Below are 14,687 nucleotides of genomic sequence, written 5' to 3'. Positions count from 1 at the left end.
TACAATCTAACAAAATTGTTTCAAATGAAGTTAAAGACACCTAAGCCTTACTAGAGCCATCACAGGGAAAAAAACTAAATAAACTTTTTGGCAACCCAAAATACATCTCACATGCATTAGAACAACAGCCTATAGGGAAGAGAATATGTATGAAATAGAAAGGAATCAATACAAACAAGAGGAGCCTTACGTGAAATAGCGAGGCTAATTTACCATGAACTCAGAAGTGTGGTTAATTTAATTCTCTTCAGTTTACTTTTTTTTTTTTAATCTTGAGAATTTACTAGGCAAGCTGTTATCAACCATTTGCCTTACTGAATTGGTAAGCAATTATTTCCTGGTCACATTTGTGGTAAGTCAACTGTTCATCGTTCATAAAAATTCACCCTAAAACTAGGATCAACTTATACTTAAGATATGACTACAGCTAAGCCCAGCCTGCCCCAATACCCATTCTGGGTCAACACAGCTGCTGGGTAATAAATAAATAAGGATGCATTAAATGCCTACTATGTGAAAGACACTGACTTGGCTACAATGAAGCAAAAGAAAGTCATTAGTGTATACTTTTTTAAATTATAAAATACTAAGGTCAGTGAGTGTCCTCGCGGTCCTGTCTCTTGCTTCAGTGTTTGGACAGAACAGACCCAGGGACGCCCCTTCTTCCAGCCTCCAACCACCCTCCAACCTCTTTTCCAGTCACCACCTTTGGAACCATCTCAGCCATCCTTGGCCTTTGAGACTAGCCAACAAACACATTTTTTTTTTTTTTAGTTTAACTCCTTATTACCAAACGACCATGAGCTCCCAAATACATCAGAATTATTCCACGGAGGCCATTGTCAACTTCCTGGTCATCCTGCATTTGCGGGCCTCCTACACCTACCTGACCCTGGGCTTCAATTTCAACCAGAATGATGTGGCTCCGGAGGGCGTAGGCCACTTCTTCTCTGAGTTGGCTGAGGAGAAGTACAGGGCAGGGTCACCAAGAGTCTCTTAAAGATGCAGAATCAGCAAAGCAAGCGCACGCTCTCCCAGGACACAATGGAGCTGTCCCAAGATGAGTAGGTTAAAACTCAAATGCCAGGGGAGCCGCCGTGGTCGTGGAGAAGAGCCTGAACCAGGCCCTTTTGGACCTGCATGCTTTGGGTTCTACCTGCACAGACCCTCATCTCTGACTTTCTGGAGAACGAACCACTTCCTGGGTGAGAAGGTGAAACTCATCAAGAAGATGGGCGACCACTTAACTAACCTCTGCAGGCTGGCCGGCTCCCTGGTTGGGCTAAGCGAGTATGTATCTCTTCGAAAGGCTCACCCTCAAGCACAACTAGAAACCCAGAGGCCTTTGAGGGGCCCTCTGCACTCCCCTGGCATTTGGCTTTTGCCTGAGCCTCTCCCTGAAACCACTAGGCATCCTTTTAACTACCTTGGAGCTGTCGCCCATGCTGCGGACCAAGTGAAAACAATAAAGCTTCTTACAGGAGGAAAGTTGAGTAGTACCAACGACAGCTGTTGAAAGCCATTCAGAACTACTCACATCTGGAGTTCTAGGGAAGATTTCACAAGAGAAGTGGGAAGTAGAACTAACCCTCTCAGCTGCTTGAATAACTTCTAATAGATCTCCTTATTCAGAGATGCTTATGGAAACACCCTAAGGGTCCATCGATGAATGAAAATATGGAATGTTATTCAGCCATAAAAAAGAAGTAAATCTTGCCATTTGCAATAGAGGAACCTTGAAGACATTATGCTAAGTAAAATAAGTCATACAAGGAAAGACAAACACCGTATGCTCTCATGTGAAATCTAAAAAGGGGGGGGGGGGTAGGAGAGGCTCACAAATACAGAGAGATTGGTGACTGCCAGAGGGGTTTGGGGGTGGGGGATGGACAAAATGGTTGAAGAGGGTCCAAAGGTATAAACTTCCAGTTATAAAATAAATAAGTCTTGGAGATAAAGTGTAGAGCATAATGGCTATAGTTAATAATATTGTGTTGCATATTTGGAAATTGCTAAGAGATCTTAGAAGTTTTTATCACAGCCCATTGTCCATAGCCACATCTCCTACCAAAGGGGCTGGAAAATATAGTCATTATGCCAAGCAGCCATGGGCCCATCTAACACTGAGGGATTCTATTATGACAGGAGAAAAGGAGAACGGACTTGGAGGGGTAATCAGCGAACTCAGCCACACTATTCCTAAGTAAAACAATGTTATTCTATACATTCATTTCCCATCTTGGAATAACTATTATAGTATACTATACATTTTTCAAATGTTACTTTTTCTATTGCTAGAAGAATAAAAATGGAAAATAAAACTCGACTATTTCCAATATTCGAAAAATATTTGGCATTGCATTGGTGCTTTCACATTTGTTATGTCATTCCATTTTCACAGCAAGGTATTATAAACACTTGGTGAAATTAAGATTTACAGCTTAGAGACTCTCTTAGTTTTTTCCCCTATGAAATTTATTTAGCATAGTTCTTCTCCTCCTTAGAATCTATGAATAACTCCTGTTCAACTCTCCCCATGACCAAGACCCCTTTTCTGAAGCACCAGTAATTAAGTCAGGATTTCACCAAGCATCTGTGGAAAGGTGATTGCCAATATTTGTGATGTGGAACAGAAATTCCCAAATGTTTCAATCCTTGTTTTAAGTCATGAATTCAAGTTCTTCATGCCCTGTGATTAATGAGATGTTTTATTTTACTGTGCGCTGTTCAGAAGTACTGCATAACACTATCACTTGCTCTAGTTACATGTAAGATTGGGATGGATTCGCTTGGCTTCTACCCCAGAAAAACAACCATCTTTCAGGACATGCTTCAGCAATTCCTCCTTCCTCTCCACTCTGAAGTATGATATTTTCATCTGACCACTGAAGTTCCTTTTTCTTTTTTTCCTTCTTCTACCTCCCCACAACCCCTTTTCCCTCTGATAATCACCATACTATTGTCTGTCTATGAGTTTTGTTTTGTTTATTTGCTTGTTTTCCTTGGTCCCTTCACCGTTTTCACCGAGCCCCACCATCTTCCTGCCCTCTGACAGCTGTCAGTATGCTCTCAATCTATGAATCTGCTTCTATTTTGTTTGTTAGTTCGGTTTGTTCATTAGATTCCACATAGGAGTGAAATCATATGGTATTTGTCTCTCTGACTGGCTTATTTCACTGAACATAATGCTCTCCAGTTGCAAAGGGTAAGATTTCCCCTTTCTTTACAACCAAGTAGTATTCCATTGTGTAAGTGTTATCACTGGAATTTCAAGACCTTTGAATTCATAATTGTAACAAAAGATATTTATTCACTGTTTACTATGTGCCAATGATGTGGAAATTATCTATGAGGTAGAGCAGATTACAATGATTATTATTATCCCCATTTTTATGGATAAAAATATAGGGCCTAAGAAAAGTTAAGTAACTTGCCCCAGTTCTCACAGCTAACATGTAGAAGAGCTGAGACTTGAACCTGCTTCTGTTTGACCAAATAACTCATAATCATTACCTTCCTACAATGAACCAGGTACCAGGTAAGGTGTTGGCAACACAGCAGGTGTGTAAGTTTCTGTCCTCAAGGGATCACAGTCCAGTGGGATAACCAGAAATGCGCCTTCAATTTTACTGTACTGTGACAGGTTCTAGGACTGGCCGAGACCCATGGTCATTAGTGCCCACAAAGAAGAGCAGCTAATCCCACACTCAGAACGTAAGACCTTGTGTTGTCACCTCTCTTCTGTGTCTCTCTACCAGGGGACTCGAGTCTCATACATCTTTGTTTCCTTAGTCCCTAATGCAATGTTTGACACATCGTAAGTGTTCACGAAGCAGTTTATGCTATAAAACCAACCAGCTCTGTATAACCCAGAGTGAAGAGTGAGTACCCTGGGAAATAAGGCAATTTAGGGCTAAATCCACTTTCTAGCTAAGATGTTACCTGCCCAGATTTACACTAATTTTGTTTTTCTCCTAGTGGTATTTGAAGACATTTGAGATCTAGTTGGATAGAGAAATCCCACACTGAGCAGCAACTGGGCTGTTTTTAGTCCTGGGGGCAGCTTCTGGCAGTGCGAGATGGACAGACATTGGTCATGCATATGAGGGAGCAGCCACCCCGCAGAGGTTTCTGAGTGGTAGGAAAGACAACGATAACCCCTGGGACAATTAGCCCCAAATGGGCAGGACTTTATTACTAAGTGACAGCTTCCCTAATTTTTATCCCCACTTCCAACTTAAAACCAACTAGGAAGAGCCAAATATACACCCATAACCAATCACGTAAGATGCCCCACTTCTAGCTAACAGGCCTACAGCTTCCTTATGCCAACAAGCCTTCAATCAGGGCATCCTGAAGCCTTAACTTCACTCCCCCAACCCTTTCCCACTACAAAGCTTTCCCACTTCTCCTCCTGCCTTTGGGTCTACAAGATGCAATTGAGAGCAGCTAACTCCCTTGCTCTGATTAAATAGCTTTTGCTTGTACTCATTTTATTGGTCTTCATTCTTGTCCACACTGTTCACCATGAATTTTCTCTGGGCAATGCTAATTCTCTTTCATGTGCCACACCAATCTGCTTCCCATGCTTATTTACACAGGTTTGTGTTTATTTTATTATTTGTAGCTGAGTTGACATTCCAACTGCAGGGAATTGTCAGTCTCTCTGTCTGAAATTGTTCATTGAGGTGACTTAAACTGATCAATTGACTTCATCAATTGATCAATTGAATTTCTATTGCTTTTGCTAGTTCTGTTCCAATTTGCTACTTCCATGACGTGTCCTTCAGTTCTCTCAAACATCCACTTCGGTCATTGCATGATGCTTTCATCGTTGCTGCTGAAGAAATAACAAAAGAGAATACAAGATAATAAGAATCTCATGGCATCCTCTGAGACAGGCCCTGTGTTTATACCTATATTACAGACAAGAAGATTGAGGCAAAAAGGGTTATAACCTGATGGTCCTAGTCAGGATCCAGGGAGAAAACTTAGCAGCTAAGTAGAAATTTACAGCAAAAAAATAAAACGGCATCTAGATGGTTCTATTAAGAACACACCACAGAAAGATAGATGCTTAGGTACAAATGAACCAAGGGGGTGGGACAAAAAAGTTTATAACTACCAACTTGTCTTTCCAAATTTTTTCTTTTTTGAAATGCTGGCATCTTTTATTTTAGCAGCTAGGGAGCCATTAGTATGTAGTTATAGTTGCTTCCTGCATTTTGCATTAAGTTTCTCCGAAGTGTTATTTACTTTCCTGTGGAAGAAGATGCCTGAAAGGGCCAGATTATTCTTTTTTCAAGAGGACCTTAACTTTCCATCTCTCCTCAGCCCCCAAGGTCGCTAAGACCTACTCTAAGCAGCCAACAGTAGGGCAGGCTTTGTCTTAAAAGAGTGTGAGTTTGTGTATTGTAGGAAAAGAAGAGGAGCAGCCACTAAAAATGTTTGATTTAACGAGGCAGTCTGTACCTTGTGAAATGTACAAGTTATTAATAAATTGCATTTCTTCTTTTTTTATAGAGTACATTCCTAGTGTGGTGTTCCAGTTTATGTTTTATGATAGGTGCTATAGTTACAGCGTTCGAATATGGATTTCATTAATCCTTAATTTGTGCCTCTACCAGGAGGAACTGACTTAAGTGTCCTAGACTTTGCACACACTGCCCTCTCCTGGCTGAAGCGACCTCTCCTTTCCTTGCAAAGCGTGGAGGTAACGAAATGGATTCCAAAAAAGACAAGGGAAGGCTCCGGGATCCCTGCATGGTGGGGATTCCTGGTCTTTCCTGGGGTCACAAAGAAGGGTACTCAAAGCAGTCAGCAAGACCCAGTCCCCATCCTGCCCCAGTGAAAGGTAAGAGAGCCCCAGCTTCTATAAAGAAAAGAAAAGGCAAGGGGAGGATGTGGTCACTGTCTGGATTCCAAACATCCGACCAGAAACTTAAATGCCTGATAATGTTAGTTGGATGAATTTATTCTCACTTCACATTGGTGCAGGGACCTTGGTGGGCTCAAAGAAAAAAAAATGTTACACCCTTAATACTTAGAATGACTGCTGGAAATTAGATCCTGTTCATCTCCTGAGTTTGATTAGTTCCCACCCAAAAAACTGAGTTATGAAATAAGACACATAGATTGCATTTTTTAAATGCTTCAGGAAGCGGTGGCCTAGAAGTGGAGGGAAATACCAGCTTCTGTAAAAAGAACAGGGAAGGAGGGGGGGTTGATCATTGGTGCTGTTCACTGCTATTTTCAGTTCTTCTGGGCACAAATGAGGACTGAGGTTAGGTGTGGCCGGGTGACTAGCTGTGACCAGTGAAGTGGGAGTGGAAGTTAAGCCTTAAAGAATTGGTGCAAGATATGCCACTTTTCCTTCCTGCCCCTACCACAGGGTGGATGCAATATAGCCCACAGACTAAATCCAGCCCGCTGCCAGTTTTTATAAATAAAGCTTTATGGGAACACAGCCGTGCTCCTTCCTTTATATGTGGTCTGTAGCTATTCGCGCATTGCAACAGCAGCGTTGAGCAGCTGTAACGGAGTTCATACGGTCCACAAAGCCTAAGACATTGACCATACGGCCGTTCACAGAAGGTTTGCCAGCCCCTACTCTGAGTCCCTAAGAGAAAATATCGTGGCGCACAGCCCACGCGGGGCATGACGGACATGTAGCATGAGAATGAAATACACCTCTGTTGTCTTATGCCACCAAGATTTTGAAGTGGTTTTGCTACTCGAGCATAACCAAGCCCATCCTGATTGGCACACGGGGTAAAGAAGGAGCTGTCACAAAAATAGAAAAAGAAACTCTGTATACCCAGAATCAAAAATGTCTTGAAAGAATCTCTTCAAACATTAATGATGCAAAATGTGCAAATTCAACGTCATTGACATGGTTCTTTTAAGTGGGTGCGGAATAGTGTGATCCCCACATGCAAGTGAGGCTATTAATCAGGTACGCCAGACAAAAGCGTGATCTAACATCAAAATGAACTTATTTCCATATCTACAGAAGGCCAGCCAGCTTATAATCCGACACTGGTTTTTTTTTTATGAGAGGCGTGAAGAAGCTCATAACAGCAAATCTCAGGCACACATTGATAAATTCCCGAATCGGGCTCTTATGAAACTCAGGAACACACTTCCCATTGCTTTCCACACTCCTTCTCAATCACTGAGCCCAAGGCAGCTGCCTGATTTGCGACCTTCAGCTGTCCACTGTCCCTCATAGATCATTTCCACCTAACAGAGCCTTAAAATTGTCATCATTTCCTTTACTTCAACATTTGAAAGAAATGTTCAAGATTGATCTACCGCTAGGTTGGTTATTTTGCAACCTCCCCCAGCTGGTTAAGAAAAAAAAACTAATGTAAATAAATGTGGCTTTCCTGGACGTTTTAAATGGTAGTAATCAGCAATTTTAGCAACACGGAGGGGAGGAGGAGGGGGTAAGAAAAAGACTGAATAAAAGGACCATGGGCAATGCATATCGCCCTAAGGGAACCAGGTTCAAGCTTTTCCCATTCCCCTGGATTGAAAATTTAACTACCTCTCTAGCTTGGAGCTTGGAGGGGACGGAGCCCTCCCTGCCACGTTTTCCATCAGACTTGGTGTCACATCTGCCTAAGTCTATTGCCCCTTTGTGTCCCAAGGCAGGATGCTGAGGACTGAAGAGACATGGCTCCTTGTGGACCCCCTGTCAGTTTTTAGAGGTGGTTCCACTGGACTCAGGTCAAAAGATACCGACACAAGATCACTGCAGATAAACAGGGGTCTTCCACCAGAAAGGCACCTGTGGACCTAGGAATCAATTCATCTGAGCCAGGGAGCACTCAGTCTCAGGGATCAGCCTGCAGGCAATCCACAGAGCAGCTAAATCCCCCTGATGTTATGGATTTGTGCTGCTCACGACTGCTTCATCCAAATTCAGCTCAGAATGGTAATTCTTCTAACTAATTCAAAACTCCACACTCCCTCAGGCTGTGACAAGTGTTCTCTACGGGCCCAAACGCTCAGGAAAAAGAAAGAAAGGTTTTTTTTCTTTTGCCACTAGTACCAGTCTTCTCTGGGAGGCTGTGTGACTCCTTCCAATTTATTCCAGGACAATAAGTAGAAATGAGCTTCCCAACCCCTGCAGGGCAGGTAGAAGCCATAAGAATGGAAATAGAGCTTGGGGTCTCTGGTTGAGGTGGTTGAACTGGGTCCAGTATTTTGGTTTTGTCAGTTGCCTGCGGTAGCTTGTTAAGTTCACAGATAATTTGTAACTAGGGCAGCTGCTGAACACACTGGAAAAACAGAAGTTCAAAATGGCTTCACTAAATTAAAGGTGAGATCCAATGCCACTGGCAAATGAAAGTTAATAGAGGGCCCCTACCACATTTCAGCAGTGAGGGAAGAGCAATAAAACTAGATTAAAACAAAACTTATATTCAGGGAAGAACAATAAGCTAGGTTAAAATAAAACTTAGACTAAGGGAGGAACAGTAAAACTGCCCGAGTACAAACAGCTTGTGAAAGTACTAGCCATAGACTATGTATGGCAGAAGAAGATCTGAAGGTCTTAGTGGACAAGCTCATTGAGCCAGCAATGTAGCAGAAGTGCTAAACAAGAATATAGAAGACAGAAATTATAAAATAATTTTCACAGGTGCATGCATTATTTTATTCAACCAATTTTACTAAATGCCTACTATGTACCACACAGGTGCTAGACTCTACAGTAGGAATCAAATAGCACCTACGGGCCAAATCTGGCTTACCACCTGTTTTTGCATGGCCTTTGAGCTAATTTTCATAATGTAGGACATAAAAGGAGTATTAGCCTTTCAAAGAGAACAGCTATTCAAAAAGTAAAGGATAGTGCCTCTTAGCCTACAAAGCCTAAAATATTTATCTGGCCTTTCTGAGGGGAAAAAAAAAAAAAGTGTGCTGATGCCTAATATAGGGAGACAAAGCTGCCCTCAAAGAACTCACAGTTTGGCATAAACACAATAATCAGTATTATAGTACTTTGTTGTTTCCTGGCTTCACAATTTAGAAGCAAGATAAAAAATTTTGAAGAAAATTCATGGAAAGTTATAAGATTAATAAAAGAATGGGAAGAAAAATTCATGAGAAATTTTTAAAGAAATTTGAATTATTTCTTCTCAAGAAAAGGAGTCTATGGGAAAAGTTAAGAATAGTCTTCCAATATTTGAGGGGATATTATTAAGAAAAAGGCTTTTTCCATTTGGTCATAAAGATTAATAGAATGTAGGATAAAAAAAATTTTATTATGAAGGTGGTAGGATTTCCTGGAAGGCTTTTAAACTTCTACAAGGAATTGAGAAATCCATTTTCTTTAATCCTCTAAAACTAGTATATTTTCTCATCTGCCTGGAAGCTTTCAGTGTCGTTTGTTGTCTGAGCTGAAGGTGGAGGTAGACTACATGCCCTGTGTTTAGGCTAGCTCCCTGATTCTTCCATTCAGAAGCTGCGGCTTTTCAGAAGGAGAACGTCTTTTTACCCCCTGGGCCTCATTTTCCCCGTCTTGCAAAATGGGAGCCTGACATGCTCTGAGTCTGCAATATCTTGGGCCAAAACTTTGAAATGGTTCAGAAGCTAAGGAAAGCAAAGGAATTTCAATGATCTCATCTCATAAGAAAGATGCTGTTGTATTCTTAATGTGAATATAAACATTTAGACTTGAGCCCTCCCTGGTGTGCCTCAATAGCTTGAGCTTCGGTCTGTAAACCAAAGGGTTGCTGGTTCGATTCCCAGTCAGGGCACATGCCTGAGTTGTGGGCCAGGTCCCCAATTGGGGGCACACAAGAAGCAACCACACATTGATGTTTCTCTCCCTCTCTCCCTCCCTTGCCCTCTCTCTAAAAATAAATAAATAATGTAAAAAATTAGACTCAATATTTGTTTTAATTTAAAGATAACTACTAGCTGGAAAAGAATTGAATTATATTCACTGGAGAGAAAAGACCAAAGAAAAGTTAAATAAATGACTAAAGATCATAAAAGAATAAAAGGGGAAATGTTAAGGAGGCATACACAAAGAAAGACAAAATTAGAAGACAGAACTAAGAACTGAGATTCCACAATTGTAATCAATATGATGGAGTCATAGGTACCTCTTTGAAAGATACACACTCTTAGATTGTATTTAAATTCAAAATTCAACTACATGTTGACATACCATACAGCCCCTGAAAACCAAATGATCTACATGTATAAAACTAAAGGATTTGATATGAAACTTGGTTGATGATATGCATGCTGAAGTTTTAGGGGTGAAGTGTACCAACAGCTGTAACTTACCATGGAACGTATCAAAAACAAAAAACAAAGATAGAATAATGGATGGGCAGAGGGGGAGATGGATATATGAAAACGCAGATACAGGAAAATATTAATTATAGAAGCTAGGAGGTAAGTATATGGATATTTATAAATAATTCTGTATTTCTAAGACTTTTATAAGAAAATTTGGGGGAGGGGATAAAGGGTTGTGGCCAAAAATAAACCAAACAAGTACATAAAGGAATATATCATTTTTTGTTAACTCTAGAGATGAGTAAAGAAAAAGAAAGCTTTTTAAAAAGTTGTATTTGAAGTAGGCAAAACCTGAGTTACTTAGACTTCTTTGTTCTGCTGTTTTCATGGCTTTGAGAATAATTTCAAGGGCCACAGCAGGAAGTCCTTATTTTGATGTGCTCTGTGTGTCTCTCCAAATGTGACCATCTCTTGTTTTTTAGGGAATGTCATAAAGAAGCACGGTTTAAAGACTGTTTTTAAGAACTGTTGCCATTAATGACTCCTCTTTATGCAGATTTCCATCAGAAGAAGAACATTGGACTTAAAATCAAATAGAGTGTGGTGTCATCCCAGTTCAATGACATTGTAGCCATAGGCATGATAATTAAACACTGGCCATTGGTCAAATATATGCTATAGCATTGGAAATGTTATATGCTGCATGATATGACATAATGCTACATACATCGCCATTCAGATGTCTCATAAGCACCTTATACTTAACATATTCTAATCAGAATTCCTGACTTTTCACCTCAAACCAGCTCCTCTTACAGCTTTCCATTTCAAAATGGGGCAGTTTCTCAGGTCAGAATCCTTAGAGCCATCTTTTTCCCCCCTCTTTCTCTCATTCCCCACAAACGATGCAAATCCTGTTGGCTCAACATTCAGAAGACGCCAAGCAACAGATTGATTTCACCACCTCCAATGCTACATCTCCAGTGCCAACCACTACTGTTTCTTTTACCTGGTGATGACAACAGCCATGGAACTGGTTTCCTGCCTTCAACCCTTATTCCTCTAGTTTGGTTGCATCACCACAGCTGGACTGATCTTTTAAAATTATGTCTGATCATGTCATTCCTCTGCTCAAAACTCTTCAGAGGCTCCCCATCTCAATCAGAGTGAAGCTCCAGTCCTGCAGTGGCTTACAAGGTCTGCCTGCTGCTATCCCATCTCCTCCCACTCTGTGCTCAATACTCAGCTCCAGCCACACTGACCCCCTTGCTGTTCCTTGACTTCGTCAAGCACACACCAATCCCAGAGTATTTGCTCTTCTCTCTGCCTGACACTCTCCCCCATGTGATATCTGCATGATTTGCTCTTATCCATTCTCCATGGCTCTGCAAAAATACTGCCTTACCTGGGAGACCCCCACCCCACACTCCCTATTATACTGCCTCTGCTTTATTCTTTCCCACAGCACCTGCTTATGTAACGTACTTACTTCTTTCCTACTGTCTGTATCCCTTGCCCCTCGTGTATAAGTTCCAAGAGGCAAAGTTCTTTGTTTTGGTCGCTATTTTATACTCAGAACTGGAAAAGAACCTGACACTAATTTTCTCCTCGATAAATACTTGTCGAAGGAATATGAAAGTGCTTTGAAAATTATGAAACATTAAATACATGAGATGTGGCATTATTATTTACATGGGTAGGTCAAAGGAGAGCCTTGAAAACAAAATCCCCAGTTCATTTTTCTCCTCAACATATCCTCTTTGCTATGTGACAAGTAGATTCCTCCTCTGTCATTTATAGATCAGATACTGACAAATTTGATCATGTGACACTAGAGGTGTTATTCAAAATAGTTAACAACCTGCTGTTAACAAAATGGACACTGTGACCAATAGAAATAATGCCAGCTAAAACCAGCCTGTACCAGAGCAACATGGGCCTGGAGAAATTAACGCTCAATGACAGCTCTACCACACTGTTATCTTTGAAAACTTGCAGAGAAACAGTCATTGGGTTTAGGATCAAAAGACCTTGGTTCATTGCCACTCCCTCCAACCTCAGCTTGATTGACATTTGGTGCCATATGATTCTTTGATGGGGGAGGGGAGAGAGAAGTCCCATACATTGTACAATGTTTAGCAGCATCTCCAGTCTCTACCCACTGGATTCCAGTAAAATTTCCCCCAGGTTGTGACAACAAAAAATATCTCCACACATTGCTAAGTGTCTCCTGGGGGTTAAAAACTCCTAATCCAACTCTCAGCTATGGAACCTGAGATGAGTTAGTAAATTCCTGCGGGGGTTAATTTCCTTATTTGTAGAAGAGGATTAGTAATAACCTACCACACAGGGTAGCTTTAAGGACTAAAAGAAATAATGTATGTAACTAGTACTTGGCAAATTTTACTATGTTATAATTTTCATACCTATTCTTTCTTACTCCTGATAAAGAATGAGCTATTTATCTTGCTCTGATAAGTGACTTTGCTTATGCAGGCTACACTCATGATGGGCAAGCTGCATTTCTACAATCATAAAGTCGAGCTTTTTAGTGCCTTATCAGGTCACACCTGCAGCACACAAATTATCTCCAAATCCATTCCCTGGTTGGTTTCTCCTCTTAAAGAGCATGCCCTTTGCGGAGTGCATTTAGAGGCAGTCTGCTCACCCATGGTTAATTTTATGGGCTGTTTATCTACAGGAGGATTTACTTGGGTCTATCTTGGTAAATGTAATGAAGCCCGGGTGTGCTTTCACGGGGATGTGAGGTGAGACTAGGGAGAGCAGAGTCTTAGGCTAGCTTTGGAAATGTCATTTCCGAATCACTTTAATTGGACAAGTTCTAGACAGTTCTAAAAGAAGAGCTTCAGTAAACAAACCCATCACAACAAACAAGACAGAAAACCCTTATCTGTTTTTTGGAGGCAGAAAATAGTGTAGCATTTGGTATGAATTCTATCTTGGAAACTTAATAATTCTGCCAATTTTTCAACCCCCTCGAGCACTAGACAACTACGTTATACAGTAGACTTTAATCCATTGTGATATTAATTTATCTCTTTCTCTGGTTAAAAGGTTTCAAAGGGTGGTAGGAACCTAAGAGGGATGGGTAAAATTACCCTCGTTTTACAAATGAAGAGACTCAAAGAGGTTTAGTAGACTGCAGAATGTCATATAAATGATAACTGATGGAGCCAAGACTTGATCTCAAGTCAACTGCCTTCAGATTCCAGACTTTCATTAAAATGTACTGAAATAATTCAACATTCTTGAAGTTCATTACCTGCCCTCCGTTATTTCACCACCTGACCCACTGAAAGCAATGGCAGGAAATACAAGCGGGTTTTAACAGGACAAGCACCATTACAAAGGGCAAAGTCCAAAAAGCTGAGAAAAGTTAGGTTAATGGCAGGGAAGACTATCAGACCTTCCCTGAAGCAACTGTTGATGAAGGAACACCAGGAAGAGCTTATAAATCAGATGCCTCCTCATGCTGATTCACACATTTTCTCAGAATGGTTAGGCTTATTGAGTCTTAGCCTGCCCCGTGGGATGTGTGGCATAAAATTACCTCCACCCAGGGATGATAGTCAAAATATGTGCACCTGGTTCACAGAGACATCAACCGTTGGGAGCAGACACTGACCCCAGAGAAAGAGCCCCTGCTCTCCCAACCCCTCTTTAGTTGGTTGGTCACGGGGCAATCAACGGGGGTCTCCTTGGTGGGGAGACACTCAGGAGACCTTGTAACAACTACTTACCCACTAGAATAGGAAAATATCAGTATTTTTTTTATTATTTTTGGATTTTCCAATTACAGTTGTCCCCTTTACCCCCAATTTCTCTCCCCCACCCAACCCACCCCCTCTCCCGCAATCATATCCCTCCCCGTTGTCCGTATCCATGAGTCATTTATACAGGTTCTTTGACTAAACCCTTCCCTTACTTATCCCCCTTCTCTCCCTCTCCCCTCCCCCCTATTGACTGCTATTCTGCTCTTTGTTCTATTTAGTTCCTTTGTTTGTGTTGTTCTTTAGTTTCCTGTATTAGGTGATATCATATGGTATTTTTCTTTCTTTGCCTGGCTTATTTCACTAAGCATAATTCTCTCTAGTTCCATCCATGTTGTTGCAAATGGCAGGAGTTCCTTCTTTCTTTCTGCTACGTAGTATTCCATTGTGTGCACTGTTGGTGGGAATGCAGACTGGTGCAGCCACTATGGAGAACAGTATGGAATTACCTCAAAAGATTAAAAATGGAACTGCCTTTTGAACCAGCGACTCCACTACTAGGATTATACCCGAAGAATCCTGAAACACCAATTCAAAAGAACTTATGCACTCCTATGTTCATTGCAGCACTGTTTACAATAGCTAAGTGCTGGAAACAACCTAAGTGCCCATCTGTAGATGAGTGGAAAATATCAG

At 41.2% G+C, this 14,687-nt stretch overlaps 1 pseudogene; it reads left to right on the top strand.

The window, feature by feature from the left end:
* Positions 1 to 799: 799 nt before the first annotated feature.
* LOC150011207 (ferritin light chain pseudogene) lies at positions 800 to 1,331 on the top strand (annotated as a pseudogene).
* The last annotated feature ends 13,356 nt before the right edge of the window (positions 1,332 to 14,687 follow it).

Source organism: Furipterus horrens, unplaced genomic scaffold (assembly GCF_987537825.1).
Source record: "Furipterus horrens unplaced genomic scaffold, mFurHor1.1.pri manual_scaffold_4, whole genome shotgun sequence".
Lineage (NCBI taxonomy): Eukaryota > Metazoa > Chordata > Mammalia > Chiroptera > Furipteridae > Furipterus > Furipterus horrens.
This window is presented reverse-complemented; position numbering and strand designations above follow the sequence as displayed.